The sequence below is a fragment of the Phacochoerus africanus genome, chromosome 9 (assembly GCF_016906955.1).
Source record: "Phacochoerus africanus isolate WHEZ1 chromosome 9, ROS_Pafr_v1, whole genome shotgun sequence".
Lineage (NCBI taxonomy): Eukaryota > Metazoa > Chordata > Mammalia > Artiodactyla > Suidae > Phacochoerus > Phacochoerus africanus.
The window spans coordinates 95,461,342-95,473,917 of record NC_062552.1 but is presented as its reverse complement, the minus strand read 5'-3'; the positions used below and the strand labels follow the sequence as shown (position 1 = coordinate 95,473,917).

General features: G+C 45.2%; 1 protein-coding gene across 3 annotated transcripts in view; it reads right to left on the bottom strand.

The window, feature by feature from the left end:
• The window catches only part of EXD2 (exonuclease 3'-5' domain containing 2), a 59,861-nt gene that overhangs the window by 30,957 nt on the left and 16,328 nt on the right, over positions 1-12,576 (bottom strand). The window contains exon 1 of one of the 3 annotated variants that reach the window (XM_047796170.1): positions 7,658-7,820. The exons of the other annotated variants lie outside the window; for them this stretch is intronic. The gene's annotated coding sequence lies outside the window, so the exon portion shown is untranslated. Of the gene's footprint in view, positions 1-7,657; positions 7,821-12,576 lie in introns of those variants that run through there. 3 annotated transcript variants of the gene reach the window in all.

The following is a 12,576-nucleotide window of genomic DNA, read 5'->3' as shown; positions in this document are numbered from 1 at the left end:
ACAGAATGGGTGAAGACATTTACAATACACTTAACTCACAAAGCATTCATATCCAGAATACTTAAAGAACTGCTATTAAACAGTAAGAAAAAGAGGCAAAAGACTTGAACAGGAACTCAATACAAGAAGATATCTAGGGAGTTCCCATGTGGCTCTGCAGGTTAAGAGTCCAGCTAGTATCCCTGAGGACACAGATTCAATCTCTGGCCTTGTTCAGTGTGTTAAGGATCTGACATTGCCGCAAGCTACAGCATAGGCCACAGATGCTGCTCAGATCTGATGTTGCTGTGGCTATGGTGTAGGCCAGCAGCTGCAGCTTCAATTCGACCTTTAGCTTGGGAACTTCAATATGTCCCAGATACAGCCCTAAAAAAAACAAAAAAAGGGAGTTCCTGTTGTGGGTCAGCGAGTTACAAACCAGACTAGTATCCATGAGAACACAGGTTCGACCCCTGGCCTCACTCAGTGGGTTAAGGATCTGGTGTTGCCATGAGCTGTGGTGTAGGTGGCAGATGAGATTCGGATCCCACGTTGGTGTGGCTGTAGCACAGGCCAGCAGATGCAGCTCCAATTCTACCCCTAGCCAGGGAACTTCCAAATGCCACAGGCTCAGCCCTAAGGAAAAGAAAGAAAGAGAGAGAGAAAGAGAGAGAGAGAGAAAGAGAGAAAGAGAGAAAGAAAGAAAGAAAGAGAGAGAGAAAGAGAGAAAGAAAGAGGGAGAAAGAAAAGAAAAGAGAGAGAAAGAAAGATCGTTAACACAAAGGAAAATAGAAGGAAAGAGAGAAAGAGAGAGATACCATATAGCATATATAAACGACTAATAAGCTACGATAAAAAGAGCTCCAGAGTAGAGAGAATACAGTCATCCCTATTCATCTCCATACACGTAGCCAATTAGATCTACATCTAGCATCTCCCTCGCTCCCTCGCCTCCATCTCTACGCTCCCTCTCTCATCTCCGACCTCTCCCTCTTCCTGCCCTCCCACTACTCTCCTCCCCTCTCCTCGCCCTCCGCCACTCTCATTATATCGCCCCCCTCTCACCCTTTGTTCCTATCATAGTAATCAGGGATATGCAAATTAAAACCACAATGAAATATTCTGCATACATTTAAAATGACTTCAATTTTATTTATTTATTTATTTTTTTGGTCTTTTTGCCTTTTCTAGGGCTGCTTCCTGCGGCATACGGAAGTTCCCAGGCTAGGGGTCAAATCAGAGCTGCAGCCACGGGCCTTCCAGGCCACAGCACACGGATCCAGCACGCTGCAACCTCAACCACAGCTCACGCAACGCCAATTCCTCAACCCACTGAGCAAGGTCAGGGATCGAACCCGAAACCTCATGGTTCCCAGTCGGATTCATTAACCACTGTGCCACGACAGGACCTCCATAAAATGACTTCATTTTAAACCAGTAAAGTTGATGTGTGTCTCATCTATAAAGTATATAACCTAAAGTAGAAAAGCACAAGAGGCAGCCTTATTTATCAAACTGGCTACATTATAATTAGAACAGAAATACATAAGGCTTTTAGCTGTATCACAATATCAATATCTCACAATCCAGTAGGGCTACAATTTCCCTAATGGCAATTACATTTCTTGGACTGTGGCTACATTGCATCTTGCATTAGATATCTGGAGAAAACGCTGAAAAAATTAATAATAAATAATTTTTAAAATAATAAAATGACTACAATTTTAAAATCTGAGAATAGTAAATGTGGATCACAATATAAGACAAAGGCCATTTTTCATATAGACTTGATGAGAGGTTGCTTAGTAGAACCACTTTTGAAAACAGCTGGAAACAGTGGGTACACTCAGACTGCTGATAAAAGGTAGCTCACTAAAACAAGCCTGAAAAAAAAAAAAAAAAGGAGTTCCTGTCTGAAATGAATCCAACTAGGAACCATGAGGTTTCGGGTCGAATCCCTGGCTTCAGTGGGTTAAGGATCCAGTGTTGCCGTGAGCTGTGGTGTAGGTCACAGATGTGGCTCGGATCTGGTGTTGCTGTGGCTGTGGTATAGGCCCACAGCTACAGCTCCAATTAGACCCCTAGCCTGGGAACCTCCATATGCTGTGAGTGCGGCCCTAAAAAGACAAAGACAAAAAAAAAATTAAAAATAAAGCCTGGAAAACAGCATTATTTATAAAAATTGAGACATTTATACAAACTATGACCCAGGACTCCACTCATAGATACATAAGCCCAACAATAATAGGTACATTTGTTCATGCAGTATTTTTTGGTAAGAGCCCCAAAATGTAAACAACCCAGGTGTCCATCAACATTAGAATAGATGAATAAATCATGATAGATTTACACAGTGAACATATGGCAATGAATCACGGTCATACACAACATGGGTAAATCTCACAAACATAATGTTAAAAGAAGCTGAAAAAATACACAATTGATATTTTTATTTACATTAAAAAAATATTTTTTGGCTTTTTAGGACCACACCTGCATCACATGGAAGTTTCTAGACTAGGGGTTGAATCAGAGCTACTGCTGCCAGCCTACACCGCAGACACAGCAAGACCAGATCTGCGTCGCATCTGTGACCTGCATCACAGCTCACAGCATCGCCAGATCCCCAAGCCATTGAACAAAGCCAGGGATTGAACCTGTATCCTCATGGATACAAGTCAGATTCATTTCTGCGGTGCCACAACAGGAACTCCCTACTTACATTAAATTTAAAAAGCAACAAACTCAATTACAGTGCCTATGGGGTGCATGTTTGAGTAGTAAAACTAAAAGAAAACAGGAAAGTAAATACCATAAAACAAGATAATCGTAACCCTGAGGGTTACTATGGGTCACAGGGGAGTTCGGGGCACTAGAAAATTATTTTTCTTGACCTAGTTTCTAGTTATAAAGCTGTTCTCTTTAGATAAATCATTTAGCTGTTTACTTTTGTTTCAAGCACTTTTCTTGATGTATTTTATTTCACAATTAAAAAGATTAAAGAAGACTCAAGGGACAAGTTCAAGAGATGAGACAAAAAAACTAAAGACAGAAAAAGGAAACTGTAAATAACCTGAAGCAACTGCGACAGAATGAATCAGAGACACCACGGTATGTTAATATAAAAGAGAGATTACCAAGAATGTAGGAGAGCATAAAAAATTCAGAATATAGCTGATCAAATTCCAGCAAGAAAGAAGGTGGTGAAAGAGGAAGGGGAAGAAGAGGAAGAGAAGAAAAAACAGCATAAAGGCAATCTTCAAAGAGAATTTAAAAACTGACTTAAGATATCCATCTTACATGCAGATATATCTCTAAATCCCAAACAGGAAATACAGAAGACAACACCTAGTCTCATCACAGTGAATCTTGAAACCACTAACTCAAAAAGAAGATCTTACAAAGAGCTACAAAAAATTAGATTACCTACAAGGAATCAACATTTAGACTGACAGTTATTTTCAACAGCAACAATGGAAGCCAGAAGAAAGGAATTCAATCTTGAAAATGATAATAAATTGCAAACTGGAATTTTTTGTTTGTTTGTTTTGCTTTTTAAGGCAACACCCGAGGCAATTTAAGTTCCCAGGCTAGGGGTCGAATTGGAGCCACAGCTGCCTGCTTTGCCCACAGCCACAGCAACAATGGGATCTAACCACATCTGTGACCTAACACCACAGCTCACAGCAATACCAGATCCTTAACACCACTGAGCAAGGCCAGGGATCAAACCCACATCCTCATGTATACTAGTTGGGTTTGTTACCACTGAGCCACAATGGGAACTCCTAAACTAGAATTTTCTATCATGAAAATAACTTCCAAGATCAAAAGCAAAAAAAAGACACTTTCAGGAGTTTCCGGTTGTGGCTCAGCAATGGATTGGCGGCATCTTGGGAGTGCTAGGACACAAGTTTTGAACCCCGGCCCAGCACAGTGGATTAAGGATCCAGACTTCGCACAGCTGGCTAGGTTGCACTATGGCTTAGATCTGATCCCTGGCCATGGACCCTCCATATGCCACAGGGCTTCCAAAAAGGGGGGAAAAAGACACTTTCAAAACAATAATATTTATTATCAATGAGCCCTCAAGAAATGAACTTCTAAAGGACGACTTTAAAGAGAATGATGCCAGAAAGATCTGATATATAAGGAAAGGAGCAAAGAAAAGGTAAACATTTTGGTAAATCTAAAATATGACATGACAATATAAAACAAGAAAAAAACAACACCTAAGCAAATACCCAGAAGTGAATGAAAGAAAAGGGGATTAAAAATGAAGAATGAAGAAAGAGGGATAAATGAATTTTTCTGTGGCAGCAATCAGGAAAATGCAATCACACCTGAAGGGAGATTTGGCATGAGCATGAGCTCAATACATTCAAAGCCAAATCTGGAGATCCTGTCGTGGTGCAGCAGAAATGAATCTGAGTAGGAACCATGAGGTTGCAGGTTCGATCCCTGGCCTTGCTCAGTGGGTTAGAGTCGTCGTTGGCTGTGCTGTGGTGTAGCTGACGGCTACAGCTCCGATTAGATCCCTAGCCTGGGAACCTCCACATGCTATGGGTGTGGTCTAAAAAGACAAAAAAGACCAAAAAAAAAACCAAAGTGGGTTTTGGATCTTTGCCACTTTCACTTCTGTGCCTCTGCTATGGTAATTAAACAATTATTATATAAATCACTACGGTAATGACTATCACTTCAGACTACCTTACGTTTTTTGCTGCAGTTTATACTTCATTTGATTGGAATAATCAAGCTGTTTGGCAATGTGAATTTTCCTAATCTACTAAAGCTCATTGTTTTACGATGTTTTCTTCTATTATTGCTCATGTAAATATTTCTAAATGATATAGAAATATGTTACTATTTCTAAAATGATATAGGATGATCAGATGAGGCCTATGGCTGGGGCCATGGCAGGTATTGAGAAAACTAAAAGGTGGGGGCGGCGGCGAGGGCGCTGTGTGGGGTGTGGCGGCGGTGTGTAAGTTGTGGTCGGGCAAGGTCATTGGTAGGTAGGGAAGGCTGACGTGAGCGGTGAGGGGTCGCGTGGTTACGGATATAAACATCGCAGTAGTATCGGTCAGGACGTGTTGACGGCGGTAAAAGGCTTGGGGGGGGGTGGGGTGGTCTTACCGGGGGGGGGTTGGAGCGAGTTGTGGGGGTGGGGCGAGGCGATGGTGGTCGTGAGGGGTGTGTTGGCCGTGGGTTGGGGGTGTCTGGTGGTCAGCAGGTGGGTAGTGGGCGATCTCGGAGGTCCCTCCTATAGCCAACCGTGCGAGAGTCAGGATTTTGGTGTGGTGCGAGGGTTAGGCGGGGGCTTAGGGGCCGCTTTCAGGTGTGGTTAGTGGGCCCGGGTGGGTGGGGGGGGGGGGGGGGGGGGGTTGGGGGGGGGGGGGGGGGTGGGGGGGTGTGGGGGTGGGAGGGGGTCCCTGTCGGGGGGGGTGTGGGTCGGTGGTGGGTGGGGGTTGGGGGGGTGGAGGGCGTGGTGGGGGGTGGAGGGAGGGGCCGAGACAGGGGCCAGTAGGAGGACGATGAGGTCAGGAAATGGTGGTGGGTGTGCTGGGGGTTGTTGTGGAGTTTTGTTTTTGGGTTTTGGGTGGAGTTAGGGTTCTGTCTGGGGGGTGGTGGGTGGGGGTGGTTGGGGGTGTGGGGTGTGTGTGTTTGGTTTTGGGTGGGGTTGGTCTTTGTTTGTGGTGTTTTTTTTTTCTTGGGTTTTGGGGTGTTTGGTGGTTTGTGGTGTTTGGTGTTTTGTTTTTGGTGGGTTGTTGGGTGGGGTGGTTTGGTTGTTGTCCTTTTGTGGTGGGGTGGTGTTAAGATGTTGGTGGTTGTGTTTGGGTTAGGGGTGGGGGTGATTTTGGACATGTGTGTTGGTGTGGGTAAGATGTCTGGTCGTGTTTGTCGGTCGTCGTCGTGCTGGGATATGGGTGAAGATGCTGCAGGGGCGAGTGGAACGTGGGTGGTAGTTGGGGGGGTGGGACAACAATGGCAGTGAACGGGGGAAAGAGGGGGTACGAGGGTGGAGACGGGGAAAGAGGGAGGTGAAGGGCGAAGGAGGGGGCGAGTGCGCTCGAGAGGTTGGGGTTGTCTCTGGGTCGAGGTGATAGTCAGGGCCTAGAAGATGGCAGGAGAACGAACTCCCCCAAAATAACAGCTATTAGAAAAATTAATCATATGGTTAGAAAGAGAGCGCAAATGCTAGTACTAGCTTATAGTCTTGGGCAAGTAAAACAAATCTTTTTATGTTCCTATCTCTAAAGGGAAGACAATAAGCACTCGCTACAGAGGATTACTGTCAAAAATAAATGAGATAAAGAAAATAACAAAAATAAATATAAAAAAGAGATAATGAACAAAAAAAGCCTAGTACCGGCTTAGAGTAATAACTCTTTCGTTTTAACTATTATTTTAAATCATATTTACATATTTTAAAAAACATTTTAAAATTATTTTTTAAAACATTATTATGTGTACTCATTCTTTAACCGACTTCCAACTTCTTCGCCATGGCATCCTATGAAAAATATTATAAAAATAAACAGTGCTAATATTAATGAGCAATTACTATAGTTAAAAGTGTGTTGAAGCTGTAACACGGACATCTATTTGAATCCTAAAAAGGCCGGGCCAGCAAATACATTACATCCCTACTACAGATAAGTAACTGAGGCTCAAAGAGTTAAGCAGCTGTCCCAAGTTCACAGAATTGAGGCAGGAGATAGGTGGGCTCCAGGACAGACTTTATAACAGCCACCTGACTTCAAGATACAATAGGACAGGCACAAGGCAAATAATTGGTACTTTGTCTTCTTCGAGTTGTAAACAGTGGTAATGACAGGATTAAAAGAGGGGACTGAGCCCTACTTGGACCAAGACCAAGAGGTCACATACTTTCCATCATGGGGTCAGGGAGACCCAACTACACATGCGCAAGAGAACCACTCTGGGTCAGAAAGGGGAGGGGTGCCAACCACAATAAATCTTGCCTTGCTTTGGCCAAAAGATGTGCATGCAAGTGCGGGAGGGCCCTGGGTCTGGTCAGGTGTGAAAATAAAACAAAAAACTGGCCAAAGGAAACAAAGACCCGGAAAAACGGCACCATATTAAGTGGTTTAAATCACCTCTCAGGTGGTCTCCTCAGATGGCCCACCTGCACCCATGCCCCCTTGGGCATGTATTATGCTGTGCTTCTGCCTCAGATAAGCAGACTACTGCCCTGTGTGCTCTCCCACAGCTTGTACGTGTTTCTAAGAAACTTTGTACCTGTTTTCACAGTCTTTGCTTTCTGAAACATTCTGCTTTCAATGGGGGCAAGAATCAGGGCAATTCTGCTTTCAGTCTCTAGCGGTCTAGGGGCTAGGATTCCTGGTCTCACTCAGGCTGCCCAGGTTCAATTCCTGAGCAGAGAATTAAGATCTCGCTCAAGCCACAGTCACTGCTGTCTCTCCGAGATCAGAATGGAAGTGGTGAACAGGACTGATAGAGTTCTGACCCCAGAATCCATGATTATAAGCACTCTCCTATCCTGAGAAGCTGCTTCTCCTTCTGCTAAAATCTATTTACAAGTAAGCTGAGAACAAGCTACTTCTCCTTTAATATCTATCCTCTATTTGACTAGTCAAGGTCCCTAGCTGGAAAAGCAGAAAAGATTTGTTTTATTTTTGCTTTTCACTACCCACTCACAGTCGATTCCAAGTACTGGAAAATCTTTTATACTCCCTCCTAAGCAAAGGCTCGATTGGATCCCATCCTCCTCCTGAGACACAGTCACCACCTTTTCTAAGGATCCTTTCTTCCCATGAGGCTCTGGGGGCACTCGAGTGGGGCTGATCCTCTTCGGGGGCGGCCAGCTCCCCCTGCCTGGCGCTTTGGCTGTGGGCGGTGGTGGCAGCTGCTGCCGGTCACATGGCTCGTTTATTCCTCCGGCGCTGGATGCCTTTCCACAGGACAAACCCCCCAACAGCCACGCCAAGAAGGGTGGTCACAGTTCAAAGCCACTAAATGTTTAGACATCTTCAACTTTTCTGCTGTTGAAGGAAAGCATATACACATAATCCCACAATCTGCAAAACAAATGGCAATAACATATTTACATACAGAATGAAAGTACACGGAACAAGTTTCCCTGGGGGGAATGTCCAGTCCAATCTACATGCCCACACAACAAAAAGTTGCTACAAATTTCCACATGAAACAGTGATATTAATTCTGCTCCTTTTGTACCTCCTGTACTCCAGCATCTCCCCCCCCCTTTTTTTGTCCTTTAGGGCTGCACCTGCGGCATATGGAAGTCCCCAGGCAGGGCCACAGCAACTCGGATCGGAGCCACATCTGCGACCTACACCGAAGCTTGCAGACATGCTGGAACCTTAAGCCACTGAGTGAGGCTGAGCCCCAAAAGGCACTCCTCCATCTCTCTCTCCTCTTCTCACCTAAGAACCCCCTCCATCCCTCACCCTCTGCCAGTTGCCCAGGGCTCTCTTAATGCTATGAAATCCTATCAACCAAAATAGAATAAACTAAACTTTCACTTCTACTTGTTGATGTATTGAGACCTTTCTTAGGGTGTTGGCACTTTTAAACCTTCAATCTCAGTTAAATGGAGACTTTGCTTTTCAAATCAAAATATCTACTCATAGCAAGTTGTCAGGGAGTGGTTTTGTTTTGTTTTTACTTGTCTAGGAGGCACGGGCTGTAGGGGATGGAGCAAACAGGCTTGAGTAAACATGGATTTTCCATTGCTGCAGAAGTCTCATTAGTTTTCTCCATAGAAAGCAACTCAGTTATTGAGGGTACGCTAGGGCAGTAAAACGGGAAGCCAGGATAGAAAAGAAAAAGAGGAGTTCCATTGTGGCCAGAAGGTTAGAACCCGACTAGAATCCATGAGGATTGTTTGGGAGTTCCCGTCATGGCACAGCGGAAACAAATCTGACTAGGAACCGTGAGGTTTCGGGTTCGATTCCTGAACTCGCTCAGTGGGCTAAGGATCGGGGTTTGCCGTGACCTGTGGTGTAGGGCAGACATATCAGATCTGGCATTGGTGCTGTGGTGTAGGCCAGCAGTTGTAGCTCCGATTAGACTGGGAACCTCCATATGCCACGGTTTGGCCCTAAAAAGATAAAAGACAGAAAAAAAAAAAAAGAAAAAAAAAGGATTCCGTACAATCCCTGGCCTCACCAGGCTGGGTCCGACTCTGGGCCAACTTTGACCTGTGCCCACGCGGCGGCAACACCAGATCCTTAATCCACTGCACCAGGCTGGGGATTGAATCTGCACCTCGCAGCAACCTGAGGCTCTGCAGAGACAAACTGGATCCTTAACCTGCTGTGCTGCAGCCGGAACGCCTGTGCTTTGATTTCTAAGGGGTGGAACAGTTTCTAGAGCTTTCTGAGATGCTCTTCCCAAGTCAAATCTGAAATCTTGCTTGAATAAAATGTTCCATTTCTCTCTAGATTGACTGATTTTTTTGCTGTTGTGACACTCACATGTGTTCTTTTCCCATCCATCTTTCTTTTCCTATTTTTGACAGAAAAATAGGTATATACTATATTTCTGTACTATTAAAAAAACAAGTAAAAGTGTAAATATACATGATAAGTGGTCTTTGGAGAGAAAGGGGGAAAACATGGGACAGCAACCATTCAGTATGAGTTTGGATCCTGTCTGTGAAGAAGGCCCAATATAAATCTTCATATTCAAGAGAAGTCAGATATCTGAATTTATGTCACCATTCTAAGTGTCATCAACAAACTTACAGTTTTTGGAAACACCGTGCCAGCCAAATACATTTTGGGCTCTGGGCTACCCATCTTAGGCCCTGACCTAAAACTTATACTGCCCAAAGACACAGTGATCTGCAGGACCCCGCCTACACTCCTCTATGACAGGGTTTCTATTAAGTGTGTACTCGTTTATAAAAGTTTAAAAAGCTTCAACAACAAAAATTTTAAATAATTTTCTGGGCTATAATTATGCCTACAAAGATATCAGCATTGGAGAAGGAAAAATGGATTGACAACAATTATTACACTACAAGGAAAATATAAAATGGCTATGCTCTTTTTAAAATCTTTTTTTTTTGGAGTTCCGTGCGTGGCTCATGGTTAACGAATCCGACTAGGAACCATGAGGTTGTGGGTTCGATCCCTGGCCTGCTCAGTGGGTTAAGGATCCGTCATTGCAGACGCGGCTCGGATCCCGTGTTGCTGTGGCTCTGGTGTAGCTGGGGCTACAGGTCCGATTAGACCCCTAGCCTGGGAACCTCCATATGCCATGGGATCGCCCTAGAAAAGGCAAAAAGACAATAAAAAAAGTAAAATATCTATTTTTGCAGAAACACTATGGTTAAGTATCATAGGTACTTTCCCCAATACTTTTATTGAAGAGACTGAAACTTAACGAGATTAAAGAATCTGCAAGAGAGATTTCTTAAAATAATCTGGAAGATATGAAAACCCTTCCTTTCCCACTCTAAACATACAAATGTTGAGAAAACATTATAAAGATAATAAAAGTTTAATATATAGTTAATCTTAAAAGAAAAAAGGTGGGTTCTCACTGTGGCTCAGCAGATTAAAGACCTGACTAGTATCCATGAGATTTCGGGTTCGATCCTCCCTTGCTCAGCGGGTTAAGGATCCGGTGTTGCCATGAGCTGCGGTGTCGCAGACGTGGCTCAGATCCCGAGTTGCTGTGGCTGTGGCATAGGGCCAGGGGCTACAGCTCCGATTAGACCCCCAGCCTGGGAACCTCCACATGCGAGGGAAGTGGCCCTAGAAAAGGCAAAAAGACAAAAAAAAAAAGAAAAAAGAAAAGAAAGGTGCCAGAAATGGAAGAAAGGAACCACAGTAGGTAGGAGATAAAGCGGGCAGAGACCAGAACCATACCACCTCCAATGCTGGTATATCAACACGCCAGGACAGAAGTCTGGCCCATAGGCCAGGACACAGTTGGGATGCAGGAAAGTGCTGCTTTGTCCATGAGCAAGGACCTTGAACATTTACCTATATGGCCCAGGAAAGCCACCTGCCCAAGGCTGAGAATAGAAAAGTCCCTTGGAGATCAGCCAGAGTGGTGGGAAAGACCCTGAGCTCACCAAACCACAACTATCTGCAGAAGAACCACTACGAAAAAACTGAAACCTACCAGAAATATCTTCTATCTCACAACTAAAGACACAAAGAAGGGGAAAAAAAAAAAAAAAAGATGGGTAGGAAAGCCAACCTTATAACCAGTCCCACCTCCAGGTGGGCTACTCACAAACTGGAGAATAATATAAGTACAGAAGTTCTCCCCCAGGAGTGAAAGTTTTGAGCCCCAATTGGGTTCCCAACCCAGGGGGTCCTGTGCCAGAAGATGAGCATTTGGCTTTGAAGGCCAGCAGGGCTTAATTTCAGGAGTCCCAAAGGACTGTGAGAAATACAGACGTGACTCCTAAAGGGTGGACACAAAAGGCACACGCACTGGGATCCAGGACAAAAGCAGGTACTTTGATAGGAGCCTGGGTCAGACCCACCTGCTGGCCTTGGAGAGGGGCAGATCGCTGCAGCTCACCCTGGGGACACAGATACGTGCAGTCATATCTGGGAGCCAGTGCCCATGGGCATGACTTGGGGCTCTCCTTCTAGCTCATTCAAGAGACCTGACCCCACCCAGAACTGGGATGCCTCAGGCCAAACAACTAACACAGTCCCACCCACATCAGATAGGCTAGCTAAAGACTTTGTGGGCCCACAGTGCACTAAACATGGCCCTGACCACCAGAGGGTCAAGACCAGCACCACCCACTAGGGGCAGTAACAGCTTTGCCCTCAGGAAGCCAGCACTATGTCAGACAAGCCTCACTCACAAGGAGCAGACACCAGACACAAGGAAAACACATTCCCACAGTCTGCAGACCCAGCCTGCCCACAGCAGGCCAGACCCTACCTGGGACCAGCTGGGCCCTGTCCTGGTCCACTAGCAAGCCAATGCAAGCTTCAGGACACCCCGAACCCTACACCCGACTGTGTCAGATCATCTCCCTTCCCCGCTACCAATGATATGGAACAAGTTCTGGGATCCCTGAGCCCTGAAGCCGACTCCAGGAACCTACTCTGCCTGCCGTAGTCCAGCACTAACCCTGGGAACTGGTTTCATTGCCAATGGGCAGACAACAGCCCCAGAGCTTTCAGGACCCTGACTGTGCCCACCAGTGAGCCAGCCCTAGCCCTGGGACACCCTAGGTTCTGCGCCAGCCACTTGTGACAAGGTCCTGCAAACAGCAGCCAGCAGCATCCACACAAGGCAGGACCTGGCAATAACCAGATCAGAGGCCAAACGAGCCTACCAGACCAGCCACAGAGTCAACCCACCACAACAGAAGGACCCATGCAGCCCTCTTTAGGAACCCTTTAGGCACATAGTTTAGTGATAGAGGGGAGTGCACGGCTGGGACACACAGGATGTCTCCTACAGAGAGCCACTTCTCCAAGATCAAGAATTTTAACTAACCTACTGCAGACATAAAAATACAAATAGCAACTAAGAATGAGGTGGTGGGGAACATGTTCCAGATGGTAAAAGATAAAACCCCAGAAGCACAGCAAAAGAAAC